Source organism: Pongo pygmaeus, chromosome 4, assembly GCF_028885625.2.
Source record: "Pongo pygmaeus isolate AG05252 chromosome 4, NHGRI_mPonPyg2-v2.0_pri, whole genome shotgun sequence".
In the NCBI taxonomy this organism is placed as follows: Eukaryota; Metazoa; Chordata; class Mammalia; order Primates; family Hominidae; genus Pongo; species Pongo pygmaeus.
The window spans coordinates 135785264-135805351 of NC_072377.2; the positions used below are offsets into that span (position 1 = coordinate 135785264).

The 20088-nt window shown below is 41.6% G+C and overlaps 1 protein-coding gene across 8 annotated transcripts in view; it reads left to right on the forward strand.

Moving 5' to 3' along the window:
- Positions 1-20088, forward strand: part of CDC42SE2 (CDC42 small effector 2) — a 184453-nt gene that overhangs the window by 55109 nt on the left and 109256 nt on the right. The window contains exon 2 of one of the 8 annotated variants that reach the window (XM_063665483.1): positions 8879-8995. The exons of the other annotated variants lie outside the window; for them this stretch is intronic. The gene's annotated coding sequence lies outside the window, so the exon portion shown is untranslated. The remainder of the gene's footprint in view (positions 1-8878; positions 8996-20088) is intronic. 8 annotated transcript variants of the gene reach the window in all.

Sequence of the window (20088 nt, forward strand, 5' to 3'; positions counted from 1 at the left end):
TTTTAGGGGAATTTTGGGGGGTTATGTGCAGTTTACAAAATTTAAATGTTTCGTTGAAGGGCCTGGCTTATAGTACGTGCTCAGTAAAGTATTTGTTGAATGAATGAATCTTGAAATATCAGACAAAGCTTATCTCACATCTAGTAAAATTTAGGCACATACTCTCTTGATTATGATTAAGGAAAGAATGTCGGCAAACAATATATATTTTTCCTTTTTAAATTTTTATCCCACATACTGTTGATGAACAGTCGGTTCTTACTCTCAATATTATGAACATAGAAAATATTTATCAAATTTGGATTTTCTCTTTTGGTTTGAGAGAAGTTGGTATACATTTTCTGTTTCTTAAAAACAGGCCTTATTTCTAATCTTTAAAAATAATGGAGAAGATAAAGAGGGGGTGGGATTGTATTTTGAAACCCAGCTTTCTGTTTCATTATGAATAAAGGAGTTTATGTGTTTTTGAGAAGGGACTGTGGTATGGTCTTGCTGCTTTTTGAACAAGGGAGAACTCTAAATTTAGGGGGGAAAAAACTAATGTTGCACTAATATAATAAAATGTCACCATTTACTTAACAGATATTCATTAAGCACCTGTTTATGGGTTGAGACCTGTGTTGCATACTGTTTCTGGGCACAAGCAAAATCCACAATTATCCTTTTCTTAAACTTGAATGTAAAGTTATTTCCTTATTATTGATGTCGCAAGTGGTGACTGTCTTAAACCCCTAGTGGCTATTTCAGTTGGGAAAGATGGCAGGTGAACTGCAGGAAGTGTAAATTCATAACAGCCTTTAAAGGTTAATAAGTAACTTTGTACAGCTAAAATTATTGGGTTAAGCTTTTATATTGTCAGTTTAGTAGAATCTGTCTACATTTTAAAATGAAGGGAGGAAGACATTTAATAAAAGCTAGTGTTTTTATTCTCTCCCTGGTCCCTACTAGGAGACTTTGGTACAGTGTATTTATTGAAGGGTAATGTACCTCTGGTCCTGTTTTCTGTAAATAATCTTTGTAATAACATTTTCTATTTTTAAAAATCCCCAAAGATAAACAGTGGATTCCTTTTCTATAAGAAATGTTTTAAAATAAAGCTTCATTTCAGGAATTTTATTTTCTCCTTGTGTTCACCATTTACAAATAAATGCATGTAAACTTGATAGTGCTGAAAAGGGAAGGATTATTAGTAATAATTTGTGTTTCCATATGTGGACTTATCTTTTAGTATTGCAACTGTGATAAAATACTGATTTAAAAGGATGAGATTTGTAGTTTTGCATTTATTCTTAACATAAGGTTGCATTGCATTTAATCTATTTATATATGTTTAAAACGCAGTAATATTTTATTTATTTCAGGAATCCAGACTAATGTGATCCAAAGTCAGTCTTGATCATTATAAAATAAAGTAGATATTAATTTTTTTATAGTTAGCTTTTGTATGTGGGCTCTTTTGACTGTTAATGCTTATAATACTTAATACATTGTTAAAGATAATGTTTACGTTCAAATAGAACTTTCAGATTTTGGACTTACCGGCTATTAGCTTTTTTTTTCTTTTTTTTTTTTTTTTTGAGATGAAGTCTTGCTCCGTCACCCAGGCTAGAGTACAGCGGTGCGATCTCGGCTTACTGCAACCTCCGCCTTTGGGGCTCGAGCTATTCTCGTGCCTCAGCCTCCCGTGTAGCTGGGATTACAGACATGCGCCACTACGCCCTATTTTTTGTATTCTCAAAAAGAGATGGGGTTTCTCTGTGTTGGCCAGGCTGGTCTCGAACTCCTGGTCTCAAGTGATCTGCCCGCCTCGGCCTCCCAAAGTGTGCTGTTAGCTTTTTATTGTTGTTTCTAGAAAAAATAAGGAAAGTAATTCTTCAAATTTTAGTGATAGAGAATTGTGATACTTTTTCTTTAAATGTATATTTCTCGGAAGAAGAGTTACCTGACAATGTACCACTGATAGTCTGGTGTTGATGACAAACCTACTTGTAAATGGTAATAGTGATGATAAAGAACAAGTAAATAAGGTGTGATATGTTAAGTAAAAGTGTTTGGCTTTTTTTTTTTTTTTTTTTTTTGGATAAGCACATCATCAGAATTCTTGACAATCAGCAGCTGCGTTAAAATATATTTTTCCAAGAAATCAGAACTCATAATTTTTTTTTTTTTTTTTTTTTTGAAACGGAGTCTCGCTCTGTTGCCAGGCTGGAGTGCAGTGGCACGATGTCGGCTCACTGCAACCTCCACCTCCGTGGTTCAAGCAATTCTCCTGCCTCAGCCTCCCAAGTAGCTGGGACTACAGGTGTGTGCCACCATACCTGGCTAATTTTTGTATTTTTAGTAGAGACAGGGTTTCACCATGTTGGCCATCCATGATGGTCATGATCTCTTGACTTCGTGATCTGCCCTCCTTGGCCTCCCAAAGTGCTGAGATTACAGGCGTGAGCCACCGCGCCCGGCCATAATTTTTTTTTTTGTACCTTAAAAATACTAGTGTTTTCAAAGTATTGTTCCTTCCTTGGAGTAGTTCATAATGTTTTGAGGCTAAATAAATTTCAGGATTATCTTGTGTTATAATTGCTGGAATATTTGAAATGTTGGTGTTTTCTTCATCAGGGTATGTGTGTCTGTTGGGGAGAGGGTAATTCATTTTTTTGTAAGACCTTTTAGAATGATTTAGAAAGCATTTCTTTTTCCTCAGATGTGATTAATGAAGTGATTAATAATGATACTAACATGGCATATTGCAGCTGTGCTCATATTTGCCTGTGTAGATGATGAGAGCTTTAATTAAAGTTTATTTAAATACTTCATAACTAATTTCTCACATTATTTTCTGGGATAGGTTGCTGTTATGTTTTAAAGTCCCAGTTGTATTTTTTAAAATTATGAAAGGGTTTATTTAGGTTCCTCATATGCTTTAAGATGAGTCTGGGATATTTTGTTGTAAAGATTTTTGTCAAAATTAAAAATGCATATTGGTTTTGATCTGCTGTATTGTTTTTATTCTCAATTTTCATGAAAGAAATATTTTAACATTTTATTGAATATTTAATGTTAGTGATGTTTTAGTCAGTCTCAGAGGGGGACATTATAGTTTTCCTGTGTCTTCTTGAGAGGAACTTGAGAGAAGTACATGCACGTGCTTATTCTTTTTTTTTTTTTTTGAGATGGAGTCTCTGTCCCCCAGGCTGGAGTGCAATGGCGCAATCTCAGCTCACTGCAACGTCTGTCTCCTGGGTTCAAGTGATTCTCCTGCCTCAGCCTCCTGAGTAGCTGGGATTACAGGTGTCTGCCACCACGCCTAATTTTCATATTTTTAGTAAAGATGGGGTTTCTCCATGGTCATCAGGCTGATCTCAAACTCTTGACCTCAGGTGATCCACCGACCTCAGCCTCCCAAAGTGCTAGGATTACAGGCGTGAGCCACCGCGCCCGGTCAAGCTTATTCTTAATACTTACTTGCTAGTTAGGTGACGGCATTTTTTTCTGAATTTTTTCATACTACTTGGAAAAACTTGGAATTTAACTTTTCTTTTTTTTTTCCGAGACGGAGTTTCACTCTTGTTGCCCAGGGTGGAGTGCAATGGCACAATCTTGGCTCATTGCAACCTCTGCCTCCCCGGTTCAAACGATTCTCCTGCTTCAGCCTCCCGAGTAGCTGGGATTACAGGCATGCACCACCATGCTCGGCTAATTTTGTATTTTTAGTAGAAACGGGGTTTCTCCATGTTGGTGAGGCTGGTCTCGAACTCCTGACTTCAGGTGATCTGCCTGCCTTAGCCTCCCAAAGTGCTGAGATTAGAGGCATGAGCCACCACGTCCGGGTTGCTTTTTTTTTTTTTTTTTTTTGGAGACAGAGTCTGTCGCCAGGCTGGAGTGCAGTGGTGCCACCTCGGCTTACTGCAACCTCTGCCTCCTGGGTTCAAGCAACTATCCTCCCTCAGCCTCTCGAGTAGCAGGGACTACAGGCGTGTGCCACCATGCCTGGCTAATTTTTGTATTTTTAGTAGAGCCGGGGTTTCACCATGTTGGCCAGGATGGTCTTGATCTCTTGACCTTGTGATTCGCCCACCTTGGCTTCCAAAGTGCTGGGATTACAGGCGTGAGCCACCGTGCCAGGCCAGGAATTTAGCTTTTAAATTATTAGTTTTATGCATCCTGCTACCTTGGTTCAAAGCTTAAGTATACTTGAATCTTTCTATAATACTAACAAATAATGAGTAGTGCAGGATTTAGCTGAGACTGCTTTGGGCCCTGATCCAAAGGGAGTTCCTGAATTGAAATGCCAAAAAGACTTGGTAATAAGTTGTCTTAATCCTGACACTATAAAATACCTGTTAATGTATTTTAGTTAAATAGATTATGGTAAAACATACTCCCTCTTTTTCCTAGAAAGTATTAGGTTAAGTTCATATTAAATCTAGGTACATTTGAAAGTAACTAAATGATGAGCCCTGATATATCTGTTTTCTTGCTTACCCATTTAGAAACTCATGCTGTGATTTCATATGAAATCTGTGTGATCGAATTTTTGTATCTTGTACTAAAACATAAAATTATTGGCCAGGCGTGGTGGCTCATGCCTGTAATCCCAGCACTTTGGGAGGCTGAGGTGGGCGGATCACCTAAGGTCAGGAGTTCGAGACCAGCCTGGCCTATGAAACCTTGTCTTTACTAAAAATACAAAAATTAGCCGAGCATGGTGGCACATGCCTGTAATCCCAGCTACTTGGGAGGCTGAGGCAGGAGAATCATGTGAACCCAGGAGACAGAGGCTGCAGTGAGCCGAGATTGCACCACTGCACTCCTGCCTGGGCAACAGAGCGAGACTCCATCTCAAAAAAAACAAAACAGGCTGGGTGCCCTGGCTCACACCTGTAATCCTAGCACTTTGGGAGGCTGAGGTGGGTGGATCATCTGAGTTCGGGAATTTGAGACCAACCTGGCCAACATGGTGAAACCCCATCTCTACTAAAAATACAAGAGTTAGCCGGGCGCGGTGGCTGAGGCCTGTAATCCCAGCCACCTGGGAGTCTGAGGGAGGAGAATTGCTTGAACCCAGGAGGCAGAGGTTGCAGTGAGCTGGGATGGCACCACTGCACTCCAGCCTAGGCGACGGAGCAAGACTGTCTCAAAAAAAAAAAAAAAAAAACTGGCCGGGCGCGGTGGCTCATGCCTGTAATCCCAGCACTTTGGGAGGCTGAGGCGGGTGGATCATGAGGTCAGGAGATCGAGACCATCCTGGCTAACATGGTGAAACCCCGTCTCTACTAAAAAGTAGAAAAAATTATCCGGGTGTGGTGGCAGGCGCCTGTAGTCCCAGATACTAGGGAGGCTGAGGCAGGAGAATGGCATGAACCTGGGAAGTGGAGCTTGCAGTGAGCTGAGATCACGCCATTGCACTCCAGCCTGGGCGAAAGAGCGAGACTCCGTCTCAAAGAAAAAAATAAAAATAAAAAAATAAAAACAACAACATAAAATTATTTTTGTTTCATTTGACTTAATAGAACTTTCACTTTTTGTTTAGTAAAGCAAAAATGAATTTTGAGTACATTCAACATTGTGTATGTTTTACACCGTATATATAGAGGGAATTTATGGGTATCTGTGGAACTGAAAAGTTTAATGGGTGGAACTTGGTAAGGTTTAAGCAAAATACAACTTTCACTGTGCCTTCAAAACTCTCCCTGTAGACTAAGTCTTTCTCTGCTTCTAGATGAGCTTTTAGCTTGATCAGATAGCTTTTTAAGTCACTTTTAGGTAACAAAAAGTTTTCTGGTCACTTGTCAATAATAGTCTTATTTTAGTCATTAGAAGGTACAGTATAGTAGTGTTCAAACTCTTGTAGATTTCAGAACTTTTCTTTGGCTCAAAACTGCTTTGAACCTAGAAGCTTGTTTTGGAGGAAGAGTCCTACTTAGTGGGCTTCTCTTTTTACTTTGCCAGGTCTTCTTCAGTATGGTATTCCTACCACTTCAGGATGCAGCTTAGGATTACAGAGAAAAGATATAGGGGGGAAGGTGGGGGAAGGTATCGTTTTTATTGTGGCTCATCTGATTGCGATCTGGCATTTTTGCCTTCTCAGTTGGCCAGGTTGTGCAAAGCTGACTCTTTCTTCAGGAGTGCTGGAAATGGTTGAGGATTCTATGTCTAGGAAGCTCCAGCTATAATTCCTGTGATACAGTTCTCCAGCTCCAATTTAGCCTTCCAGTTTCCTTTATCTTGCAGGTTCACTTTGCCCAGGGTGAGATTTTTCTTTAGTCTTTAAGGTAGTTCTATAACATTTTAACCAGAACTGCCCATGCTTTATTGAGGATATTTCATAGACACAATTTCATTAATTCCACTGGGGTCTCAGCATCCTGTCTTTCCAACTCCTTCCATAAAATACAGTAGACCCTCCGAATCATCAGATTTCACATCTGAGGATTTAGCCAGCCAAGGATAAAAAGTATTTAAAAAGAAAAAACAGAACAACAAGGTAAAAAGCTACAGTATAACAATTATACATGGCATTTATATTTTATTAGGTGTACATAGTCTAGAGATGATTTAAAGTATACAGGTGGATGCGCCTAGATTATATGCAAATACCGTGCCATTTTATGTATGTAAGGGACTTCAGCATCTGGGGATTTGGGCCAGGGTGGGGCAGGGTTCCTGGAGCCAATCACCCATGGATACCGAGGGATGGCTGTAAATGTTTCTTCAACAGTACTTCTGTATGTCTGCGATCTGTAATCCATTGCTGCTATCACCTCTTTCCTATCCCAAGACCACCTCCTTCCATGTCCTCACTTGAGTATTTACCCTGCCTTAAATTTGTGGTCCACTATTATAATTTTTCCTTTTCATACACATTCAGCTCCCTTGCGGCATTCTTCTGTTGTAATTCACCTGGCCAAACCCCTACCCCCACACCCTTTGTGTCCAGTTCTCCATCTGTTCCAGCATACATCTGGGAAGTTGAGCATGCTTTGAGGAAAACACACCCAGGCTGACCCGGCTCTCCCTTTAAATTATGACCACTGACCTAAGGAGGGCCCTTTGTGCTGCCGGTTGTTTTTGTTTTGTTTTGTTTTGTTTTTTGAGATGGAGTCTCACTGTGTCACTCAGGCTGGAGTGCAGTGGTGCGATCTTGGCTCACCGCAACTTCTGCCTCCCAGGTTCAAGTGATTCTCCTGCCTCAGCCTCCTGAGTAGCTGGAATTACAGGCGCCCATCACCATGCCCGGCTGATTTTTGTATTTTTTTTTTTAGTAGAGACAGGGTTTCACCACGTTGGACGGGCTGGTCTCGAACTCTTAACTCCTGACCTCAAGTGATCCACCTGCCTCAGCCTCCCAAAATACTGAGATTACAGGCGTGAGCCACTGTACCTGGCCTAATCCTTCTGTAATCCTAATACGTTTCCTGATTTAATCACCACAGATGACTTTTAACACCTCTCATCAGACCTCTAGCATCCCTTTTTTCCTCTTCATTTTCAGCTCATGACTTTGTTTCCTGTATGTTAAAAATGAAAGCAATCAGAAGAAAACTTTTACACGTCTCCTTGTATCTTTACCTATACTTTGCCTTTCCTATTATTCTGTCATCATGGTCTCCACTCGTGCTCCTTTCTCCTCTTAAGGACATTGCATTGCTTCAGTATTCATCTCATTCTCCTGCATGCTAATGAGCTGCATCATTTCCCCATTTCTACTGGATTATCCCTATCAGCATATAGATGTACTGAAATATCTCCCATCTTTTAAAAAAAACCTTTCCAAACGCCACATCTTCCTTTAGTTAACTCCTCTCCAAAAAGGTAAATATTTGTTGTCATCAGCGCTCCCTGTCTTGTTTGGATCCACTACAATCCGCTTTTTTTCTCTTTCGTTCTACCGTAACAGCTCTTTTTGAGATTATTGAGTGACTTTGTTGGTGGTAAATTCCCTAGTTCTCAAGCGTAATCTCAGTGGATGTAGAAGCAATAGCAGCATTTGATGTGGTTGATAACATCATATTTGAAATCTTCCCTTTGTTTCTGGCATATTACTGCCTGTTTTCAGTTTCTTTTGTTGGTTCCTTTTCATTGCCCCAACTTCTAAAAAATGAGGCAGTGTTTCAGGGACATATGTTTAGACCTCTTCTATATTTATATTTAGTTTTAGTCCCCTGTGATCTCATTCTGTCTAGCTAGAATTATATACATATATATATATATTTTTTTTTAATTTTTTTATCTTTTTTTTTTTGAGACAGAGTCTTGCTGTGTTGCCCAGGCTGGAGTGCAGTGACGTGATCTTGGCTCACTGCAACCTCCGCCTCCTGGGTTCAAGTGATTCTCCTGCCTCAGCCTCGCGAGTACCTGAGACTACAGGCGCCCATCACCACGCCCGGCTTATTTTTGTATTTTTAGTAGAAATGGAGTTTCACCATGATGGCCAGGCTGGTCTCAAACTCCTGACCTCAAGTGATCTGCCCAGCTTGGCCTCCCAAAGTGCTGGGATTATAGGCGTGAGCCACTGCACCCAGCCTTTTTTTTTTTTTTTTTTATTAAAAAACTTTTTCTTGGCCGGGCGCAGTGGCTCATGCCTGTAATCCCAGCACTTTGGGAGGCTGAGGCAGGCGGATCACAAGGTCAGGAGAGCGAGACCATCCTGGCTAACACGGTGAAACCCCGTCTCTACTAAAAATACAAAAAAAAATTAGCTGGGTGTGGCGGCGGGTGCTTGTAGTCCCAGCTACTAGGGAGGCTGAGGCAGGAGAATGGCGTGAACCCAGGAGGCGGAGCTTGCAGTGAGCCGAGATCACACCACTACACTCCAGCCTGGCCACGGAGAGTCCGTCTCAAAAAAAAAAAAAAAAATTTTTTTTTTTTCTTGAGGCAGGTCCTTGCTCATCCTCCAGGCTGGAATACAGTGGCGTGATCTTAGCTCACTGCGGCCTTGACCTCCCGGGCTCAGGTGATCTTCCTACCTTAGCCTTCCAAGTAGCTGGGACCACAGGTATGTGCCACCACATCCGGCTAGTTTTTGTATTTTTTGTAGAGATGGGTTTTCATCATGTTGCCCAGGCTGGTCTTGGGCTCAAGTGGTCTGCCTGCCTGGGCCCCCAAAAGTGCTGGGACTACAGGTGTGAGCTACTGCGCCCAGCCTAGAATTATATATTTCAAACTAAAAATGTTATCTTTAGTCTGGATCTATTTACTACCTCCAGACTTTGGTATCCATTTGCCTACTTAGCATTTTTAAGTAGATTTCTAATAGGCATCCCAGATTTAACATCACAACTGAACTCCTTGTCCTCCGTGTTCTCTATCACCCCTCCACCCCAGTAATTGTCCCCATTCCAGTCTTCCTCATCCTATTAAATGTCAACTCCATCTTTCAGTTTCTCTGGCCAAAAACCTAGTAGACATTCTTGACTCTCTTCTTTCTCATACTCCCACATCTGATTCAAATAATTAGCATGAAAACATGTCCCTTATCTATCTTAAAAACTGCCATAAGAATAAATGTAACCACAATTTGCTCTCTTCATCTGCTGCCACCTCTGTAAGCAACCATCATCTCTTGCCTGTATTATTTTAGTAGTCTCTACCTGCTGCTACTGCTGTTTTCTGTTCTCAAACCAGCAACAAGGGCGATCTTTTGAAAATGAAAGTCTGATTATTTTACTCCTGTGTTCAAACCCTTAGTGGCTTTCCATATCATTTATAAAAACCGGAATACTTAATGCCTAAGTATTCAAGAAGTCTTGACCCTTCATCGTCGGTATGTCCTGCCTGTCTGATTTCATGTCTTACCAGTTTCTCCTTGGCTTCTTCCACTCTGGCCACATACAGACCTCCCTGAGGTCTTGAACTTGCCAAGCATGGTGTTGCTTTAGTGCCCGTAGGAATAGAGCTTTGTTTTATTCACTGCAGAATCCCCAGTATTCAGAACAGTGGATAGCACATAATGGGGACTCAACATTTCCTGAATGAATGACTGCTAATCTTGTCACTCATGTCCTTGGTAACAGCTTGTATGAATGTTTCTATAACTAAAAGTATTTGAATTTCACCTAAAACCATGTAGTCCTGTAAGAATTAAGTAGAAACAAATTTAGAGTATGAAGGTAAGTTTCAAATCAGTTTTTGTGTATGTAAAGTGAAAATACACAGTAAAATGGTAAGGGACAGAGGAGGTAGGAAAGGAAAGAGGAGAGATAAACCGATGGAATAAAGAAAAGGAAAACCTGATTTGCTGGTAGGGTGACAACACATTAAAAAAACCTATTTTGGGCTTGCCCTGTATTTTTTAAAAGTGATGTTTCTTCAATTCTGAGTGTTGGTGATTTACATGGACTTAGACCCTTCAATTTGGACTATATTATAACCTTTTTTTTTTTTTTTTGAGACTGAGTCTCGCTCTGTCGCCCAGGCTAGAGTGCGGTGGTGTGATCTCGGCTCACTGCAAACTCTGTCTCCCAGATTCAAGCAATTCTTGTGCCTCAGCTTCCCAAGTAGCTGGGATTACAGGAGTCCGCCATTAGGCCAGGCTAATTTTGTTTTTAGTAGGGATGAGGTTTCACCATGTTGGCCAGGCTGGTCTCAAACTCCTGACCTCAAGTGATCTGCCCACCTGGGCCTCCCAAAGTGCTGGGATTACAGGTGTGAGCCACTGCGCCTGGCCTTATAACTTTCTTTTTATCAGGGATATAGGCTCAAATGAGATTGGGAGCCAAAACTTCATTATTTTTCTTTTTTTTTTTTTGCTAGTTTTTGCTAAACTTCTTTTGTTAAAGAAAAGCACTTACTGTTACTGAGATAGCTCGATGGTATCCTGTGCATTTTTTTTTTTGAAAGCTCAAGTAGAAGTCTCACAGTTTTAGGGAGGGATTTTTTTTAGTGTACAAAAATTTATTAGTATGCCTGTCATCTTACTACTGTACTGCCTAGTTACTCTCCTTTCAAAAAAAAAGGCATATAAATATATTTATTGTATTTCCATGGTAAACTAGCAGCTACAATAATGTACACAACTCTGTTGAGTAGTATTTATTAAATGCATATATGTATTTGTGTTCCTAAAAATGCTTGTACATACTAAAACTGCAATTTTACTGATAGTTGGGAAATGAAAGTGCAAAAGAAATTAATGACTTGTGAAGTTTTGGTATTTCATTTTGTCAAGACAAGATTTTTTTTTTTTTTTCCCTGAGCTGTAGATCTCATTTCCTGTTGGTTGATTAAAAAAAAAATCTTGGCCAGGTGCGATAGCCCAAGTCTGTAGTCCCAGCACTTTGGGAGGCTGAGGTGAGTGGATTGCTTGAGCTCAGGAGTTCCAGATCAGTCTGGGCAATGAGGCGAAACCCCGTATACAAAAAAAAAAAAAAATAGGAAAACTTAGCCAGGCCTGTACACCCATAGTCCCAGCTACTCAGGAGGCTGAGGTGGATTGCTTGAGCCTGGAAGGTTGAGGCTGCAGTGAGCCGAGATCTCACTACTGCAGTCTACCCTAGGTGACAGAGCGAGACCCTGTTTCAAAAAAAAAAAAAAGTTTTAGATAAATTGTTAAAATAGGTGGCTTAGAAGTTGGTGAATTAAAGAGATGTTTGTGTACAAGTATAAATTATTCTATATAAACCAGTGTAAACATTTTCCCATTTTTGTATAATATGCAATAATTTATGTCTTTATTGGCTTGTATTGTGGGACTTTTATGTGGCCATAATGTGTGTGTGGGTGTGTATATATATCTTCACAGTTTTTGTAATATGCGGATACAATTTAGACTCTTGTATAAACATGACCATTATAATTTTTTTTTTTTTTTGAGATGGAGACTTGCTCTGTCATCCAGGCTGGAATGTAGTGGCGCAATTTTGGTTCACTGCAACCTCTGCCTCCTGGCTTCAAGCAGTTCTGCTTCAGCCTCCCTAGTAGCTGGGATTACAGGTGTGCACCATCACGCCCAGCTAATTTTTTTTTTTTTTTTTTTGTATTTTTAGTAGAGGTGGGGTTTCACCATATTCGCCAGGCTGGTCTTGAACTCCTGATCTCAGATGATCCGCCCACCTCGGCCTCCCAAACTGCTGGGATTACAGGCATGAGCCACCGCACCTGGCGACCATTATAATTTTTAAAAAGCCTGTTTACATACCAAATAAAATCATCATGTTAGATGACACACTGGAAATGTTTCTTTACAATTTTGAAATAATCTATTTTATAGACTAGGTCATTTTCATTAGAATTTGACATTGACCTAGTTGAATTCATATGTTAGCATTTCACACCATAACCATCTTGGATTAATGAGATCCTTATTTCTGAGCTGGTGTGTAGTCCTACCACTCAGTTTATTTCAGCTGTATTCATAGTTTGATGCCTGCCATCCTACTTTAACTTCATAATGTTCTGTATAGATTATTAAGTAATCAAAGTGGTCATATTGAGAAAACTGAATACAATTAATAGGTGTGACCCCAGTCTCATAAGGGGTCATTAAAATAATGCATGATATTATGCCTTCATTTATTCTATTCAGTACATTTATCAAACTACTATGTGAAGTTGTTTCTCAACCCATTCAGAATAAGATATAAACTGTACTCACCCAGAAAATACAAACTCAACAGTCTGTACATAATTTGGCCCTGACAGCCTCTTATCTCACCTTTGCTCACTACACTCTAGCCAAGTTAGTCTGTTCAGTTTCTCAAACATGCCATTCTTGGCCTTGGCTTAGAGCTTTTACACTGGTTGTTTCCTTTGTTTGAAATGGTGTTTTCCCAGATGTTTTTTAGCCTGGCCCTTTACCTTTCCAATCTCAGCTTAAATATCACCTCCTACTTCCTCACCACTCAGTTAAAAATAGCTCCTCCCCATCACTGTTTTAATTTGTTCATGCCATTTGTCAGTCCTTGAAATTATGTGTTTTTTAAAATTTATTTTTATGACAGTAGGGACTTCCTTCGTCTTATTCCTTGCTGTCTACAATGCCCAAAACAATACTGGCACCAAAAGGTATTCAGTAAAAAAAAGTGTTGAGAAGATAAAGCCAGGTACCAATTTCATCTATTCCCCCCACTTTTTTTTTTGAAATGGAGTCTTGCTCTGTCGCCCAGGCTGGAGTTCAGTGGCACGATCTGGACTCACTGCAGCCTCTGCTTCCCGGGTCCTATCAATTCTTGTGCCTCAGCCACCCAAGTAGCTGGGATTCCAGGTGTGTGCCACCACGCTAGCCAATTTTTTATTTTTAGTAGAGATGGGGTTTCTCCTTGTTGGCTAGGCTAGTTGAGAATGTGATCCACATTTGGGAGATCCCGCCTGGGCCTCCCAAAGTGCTGGAATTACAGATGTGTGTCACTGCACCCGGCCTATTCTTTCTTGTGAGTGATTTTAGTGTATTAATAATTTAAAATGTCAAAAGCATATTTCTCCTAACCTAGAAAAGAAACTGGATTACTCAGATAAAAGCCTGCTTTAGAAAATGATGAGAAAATTTAGGAACCGTTGTGATGATCCTTAGATCAGAGTAGTAAGTGGAGCCAGTGTTGTGCTGGAGCTGGTTAGCTGATTGTGCCTTTCTCTCCAGCTCCATGTTCAGTGACATCATGTTAGTAGCTTGAAACTGGCCACGGTGGGACATTTACAGCATGGCAGACTGCAGAAGCTACAAATCAGGGGCCCTTTTCTCAAAGAGGTGGTCAAATATTTATCAGCAGACCAGTGGGAGGGGGACCATATGAAATTGTTGTTTTTATAGACAAAAAAAATGCTTGAATATTGACAGTTCCTTTCCTTTCCTCCCCCCTCCCCTCCCCTCCCCCCTCCCCTCCCCTCCCCCCTCCCCTCCCCTCCCCTCCCCTCCCCCCTCCCCTCCCCCCTCCCCTCCCCTCCCCCCTCCCCTCCCCCCTCCCCTCCCCCCTCCCCTCCCCCCTCCCCTCCCCCCTCCCCTCCCCCCTCCCCTCCCCCCTCCCCTCCCCCCTCCCCTCCCCCTCCCTCCCCCTCCCCTCCCCCTCCCCTCCCCCTCCCCTCCCCCTCCCCTCCCCCTCCCCCCTCCCTCCCCCTCCCTCCCCCTCCCCTCCCCCTCCCCTCCCCCCTCCCCTCCCCCCTCCCTCCCCCTCCCTCCCCCCTCCCTCCCCCTCCCTCCCCCTCCCCTCCCCCCTCCCTCCCCCTCCCCTCCCCCCTCCCTCCCCCTCCCTCCCCCTCCCCTCCCCCTCCCCTCCCCCCTCCCCTCCCCCTCCCTCCCCCCTCCCCTCCCCCTCCCCTCCCCCTCCCCTCCCCCTCCCTCCCCCTCCCTCCCCCTCCCCCCTCCCCCCTCCCTCCCCCTCCCCCCTCCCTCCCCCTCCCCCCTCCCTCCCCCTCCCCCCTCCCCTCCCCCCTCCCCCCTCCCCTCTCCCCCTCCCCTCCCCCCTCCCCTCTCCCCCTCCCCTCCCCCCTCCCCTCTCCCCCTCCCCTCCCCCCTCCCCCTCCCCTCCCCCTCCCCCTTCCCCTCCCCCCTCCCCTCCCCTCTCTCCTCCCCTTCCCTCTCTCCTTCCCTCCCCTCTCCTCTCCCCTCCCCTACCCTCTCCTCTCCCCTTCCCTCCCATCTACCCTCTCCCCTCTCCTCTCCCCTCTCCTCTCCTCTCCTCTCCCCTCTCCTCTCCCCTCCCCTCTCCTCCCCTCTCCTCTCCCCTCCCCTCTCCTCTCCCCTCCCCTCCCCTCTCCTCTCCCCTCTCCTCTCCTCTCCCCTCCCCTCTCCCCTCCCCTCCCCTCCCCTCCCCTCTCCTTTTTTTTTTTTTTTTTTTTTTTAAGACAGAGTCTCGCTTTGTCGCCCAGCCTGGAGTGCAGTGGCTCGGTCTTGGCTCACTGCAACCTCTGCCTCCTAGGTTCAAGTGATTCTCCTGCCTCAGCCTCCTGAGTAGGTGGGACTACAGGTGTGCACCACCACGCCCAACTAATTTTTGTATTTTTAGTAGAAACAGGGCTTCATCATGTTGGCCGGGCTGGTCTTAAACTCCCGACCTCAAGTGATCTGCATGCCTCAATCTCCCAAAGCACTGGGATTACAGGCGTAAGCCACCACACCTGGTGAATATTAGCAATTTCTTATGGTTTAATCTAGTAGAATTACTTATTTTGGTTTAAAGAAATTTCTTCATGGCGGTCAGTGGAGTTATATCAGTGCTTTTACCGTCTTTTTCAAAGTTATGTTCTCTTTACATCTGATGATTACTTCTAGATTCATTTAATGCATAAAATGTGCTATTTATATGTTTGTATGTTGTTTAACTGTGTATCTAATAGTTCATTCCAAAGCAGGCACAAAAGATCTTCAGATTCCTCTGAGAGAGTGTTCTTGGTTTTGCTGTTGATGCTAAATAAGCCTATTGAAAGGCGTTCCTTTTCTGGTCAAGAAAGCAGAGCTGATTCAGTTTGTTATATAGCATTTTCTCAGCCCTCCTCCCCTCACTTTTCAGAATAATTTACATAAATACTTCTGAGTTCAATTTTTTTTAACTTTTTTTTCTGCTTTTACTTATTACCCTTTAAGTGCTTGCTTACTTTCTCTGATAATTTACTTTCTGCTACTCTGTGATTTCTTTTATGAATCAGTGAAATGGTTTTGTTTTGTTTTCTCAAGTTTTTTCCTGTTACCTTTCCTGTGGTCACCTGGACATTCCAGCCCATTTTCCACACTCTCCCTCTACCTTCTCCCCCAGTTCTTTAAAGAGACACAAAGTTACAGGCACCATTTTCTGACTGGAGAAAATTTATTGTTTAAAAATTGAACTCTGAGACTGGGCACAGTGGTTGGCTCACGCTTGTAATCCCAGCACTTTGGGAGGCTGAGGTGGGCGGATTGCTTGAGTACAGGAGTTCGAGATCAGCCCAGGCAACATGGTGAAACCCTGTCTCTATAAAAAATACAAAAATTAGCTGGGCTTGAGTGTGCTTTTGACCCCAGCTCTCTGGGGGCTGAGGTGGGAGGTTGCTTGAGCCTAGGATGTCAAGGCTTCAGTGAGCTGAGCTCACACCACTGCACTCCAGCCTGGGTGACAGAGCAAGACCCTGTCTCAAAAAAAAAGAAAAATTGAACTTTGTTGGCTTGGGAGTTTATTGGCATTTTTTGAGCAACAGTTGCTTTGTTAATTCTGAATAACTGGATTTGAACTGGTGCTATTGAATTAAAATATGGGGTCTACATTTCTTATCCTTTAACTGAAATTATTTTCTTTTAGGCACACACACAAACTGTATTTAATGTAGAACATCAGAAAGTATATACAAGCTAAGGAAAAAGTTTTAATCCTACCACCCTAAGATATAATAACTAGTCGGTGGTCATGTTTCGATGAACATCATTCCAGATACCTCAATATGAATATATGTTTTTTCACAAAATCTTACATAGACTATTCTGTAACATTTCACTTTAACGAATATTATCATAAAAGTATTACTTTTTATTACTTCAGTTTGAAAGGGTCGTATTGGAAAGTGAAAATTCTGTTTGACAAGGATAAAGCTGTAAGTAAAGTTGTGATTAAAAACAATGGTGTTTATAGAGAGGAGAATGTGGTAAGTCAACTGGAGAGAAGAATTACTTCAGCAGTAATTTTTTTCTTAAGAGCCCTCTTACCATTGCACAATAGCCTGATTGTTTTATACTAGCTGATGAAAACCGTACAGGATTCTATGTACAGCAGAATTATTTTAATAATAGCCCTAGGGTAAAATATGAGCCTGTAGGTAAGTTTATATTTTTTAGTCTGTCCAAGTCCGACTGATTCTTTAATAGTAAAATAATGTTGGAAGAAAACTGTGTTTTATTGAAGGCCTTCATCTATCTGTAGTATGACAATTTTATTAGATATTGCTACCCTTTTTATGTGTCAGAATGAGTAGTGAAGTAGTTCTTGGAAAAATTTTAGCATTTAAGAATTCTTATGTTAATGTTTCCTTTGATTTTTGTTTTATGAATGTGAAAAATCCTTGTGGAAGAATTGCTCATATATATTGGTATATTGCATTCTTTGGAAATCACCAGTTCCAAACTTGTTAAATGGTTGTTTGGGTCGTTAAATAGCAATTTTAAAAGCGAATCAAAGATTCTTTAAGGATTTTTCCTTGATCACAGTGATACCCATTACCTGGGGTAGAGTAGACGGCTGATGTCTTGCCTTCTTTTTTATTGTTCTTAACCTCGTCCTTTCTGTGTTGTATCACTGCTTGCTCACAAGCTCCTCCGTTCTTTTTCTCTTCAGTAGCTTTTTCTCTTACCCCCTTGTGCTACTTCCTGAATGGTGCATATGTTGCTGAAAACATTTCTCGTGGTAAAGAAGAGTAAAGAGCAATGTAGTTGATGTGGCCTTTTCTACTGAGAAATGATGTATTTGTGGTCTACAGAAGAGACTTGACAGCCCCTAAAGAAGTGTTTTTTATGTACATTACATGTTTGTGAGTGGATATGCAAGTGCCTCTGTTGGAAGGTAAAGTGAATCTTGAGACAAATTCAAGAAAAGTGTTTAGAATTATTCCATACATTTTGCTGTTGAAAAAATAGTATTTAAAGAAAGTTTCACCTCACAGTGAATTTTTAGCCTCCCCTTTTAAGATTTATTTTGTGAACAGTGACCTTGTTTTTGTAAACTCTACTCTGAAGAGGTTTAGAAATTAGTCACACAGTAAGTGGCAAAACAAGTATTCAAAGTCTTGCCTGATTTTCCGTGGTCATTTAGCTTGGAAAGCTAAATGTAAAGTGGCAGAAAGAATATGGACTTTGAAATTTAGACACACCTCGATTTGATCTCTAACTTTGCTGCATATTTGCTGCGTGGCAAGTTCTTACCGTTGGTGATTTTCATTTTCCTTTTCAGTTAAGTGAGAGTAATACATTTGTTAGGATTAAATGAAGTAATGCACATAAAGCATTTGGCTTGTAGAATAAGATGTTAATAAATGTTTAATTTCCTTTCAACAATACCATGTCGTTTTAAAATGTCTTGGGAGCCACTTGGACATTTCGCTTGAAAGTTAAGTGCCATCAGGAAACTAGAAACGTGTAACCCAGGTAGTGATCTCTTAGGGAAATTTTAATTTCCCTGTCTAAGGAGGAGAGTAGTTCTTCGGACTGTTTTAAAAATATTTGACTTCAAGGAAAGTTTTAATGTTAAAAGCTGAAATAGAACTGAGTTGGAATGAGTTAATGATTGCTGACCAAAATTGTAAGAAAGTGCATTTCTACATTTCCTGAGAAATCGAAACATTTGTGTTATATACATAGAGAAGTCAATTTTAAAGGCTAAGAACTGACCATTTGAAAAGTTTATGATTAAGATATGGAGAGAGAGTGTTCATTTTTAAAGTAATAAACGATAACAAGTTTCTCTTATCAGATTTAAGATTTAAGGAATGGTGCTGGTTCAGACCTGAGTAGAGTGATGACACAGGTACTAAATATGTTGTTGGAGGTAGTATAAATCTGGAACCTGTTTCAAAAGCGCTTTGGCATATGTGTGTGTATTTCCACTTCTGAGAGGTTATTCTAAGGAAGTAACCTTTTTTTTTTTCTCTTTTTTGGGGGGAGAGGAGGTTATTTTCTTTCCTTAATGACACCCTAATTGAGATAATTCACATTAAAAAAAAATCACCCTTTTTAAAATTATTATTATTGAGATGGAATCTTACTCTGTGGCCTAGGCTGGAGTGCAGTGGCGCGATCTCGGCTCACAACAAGGTCTGCCTCCCGGGTTCATGCCATTCTCCTGCCTCAGCCTCCTGAGTAGCTGGGACTACAGATGCCCGCCATCACACCTGGCTAATGTTTTTGTATTTTTAGTAGAGACGGGGTTTCACCGTGTTAGCCAGGATGGTCTTGATCTCCTGACCTCATGATGTGCCTGCCTCGGCCTCCCAAAGTCCTGGGATTACAAATGTGAGCCACTGCACCCGGCCCCTTTTTTTTTTTTTTTTTTTTTAAAGACGGAGTTTCACTCTTGTTGCACAGGCTGGAGTGCAATGGTGCAATCCTGGCTTACCGCAACCTCCACCTCCTGGGTTCAAGCGATTCTCCTGCCTCAGCCTCCCAAGTAGATGGGATTACAGGCATGTGCCACCGTGCCTGGCTAATTTTGTATTTTTAGTAGAGATGGGGTTTCTCCATGTTGGTCAGGCTGGTCTCGAACTCCTGACCTCAGGTGATCTGCCCACCTTGGCCTCCCAAAGTGCTGGGATTACAGGCATGAGTCACTGTGCCTGGCCAAAATCACCTTTTTTACATAAGTCAGTGTTGTACAACCGTTGCTACTAATTTTATATTTTCATCACCCCAAAACAAAGTGAGTAGTCATTTCTGTTCTTCCCTCCCCACATCCTCTGATAGCCGTTTACATATTTTCTCTTTCTAGATTTGCCTCTTTGGACATTTAATATAAGTGGAATCATGCGATATGTGACCTTTTGTGTCTGGCTTTTTTCATTTAGCATAATGTTTCAAGATTTATTCATATAGCATGTATCAGTACATCATTCTCTTTTTTTTTTTTTTTTTTTTTTTTTGAGGTGGAGTTTTGCTCTTGTTGCCCAGGCTGGAGTGCAGTGGTGTGATCTCGGCTCACTGCAACCTCTGCCTCCTGGGTTCAAGTGTTTCTCCTGCCTCAGCCTCCCGGGTAATTGGGATTACAGGCCTGTGCCACCATGCCTGGCTAATTTTGTATTTTTAATGGAGACGGGGTTTCTCCATGTTGGTCAAGCTGGTCTTGAACTCCCGACCTCAGGTGATCCACCCATCTTGGCCTGCCAAAGTGCTGGGATTACAGGCGTGAGCCACCGCGCCAGGCCCGTCATTCTCTTTTATGGCTGAATATTATTCCATTGAATGCTTATAAAGTATTTTATTTGTCCATTTATCAGTGAATGGACGTTGGGTTGTTTCCACATTTCAGTTATGAATAATGCTACTATAAATATGAACATTCATGTACAAGTTTTTGCATAGATTTGTTTTAATTTATCTTGGGTATGTATACCTAGGAGTAGAATTGCTGGGTTGTATGGTAACTCTGTGTTTAATATTTTGCAGAACTGCTAGTCTGTTTTCTAAAGTGGCTGCACAGTTTTACATTT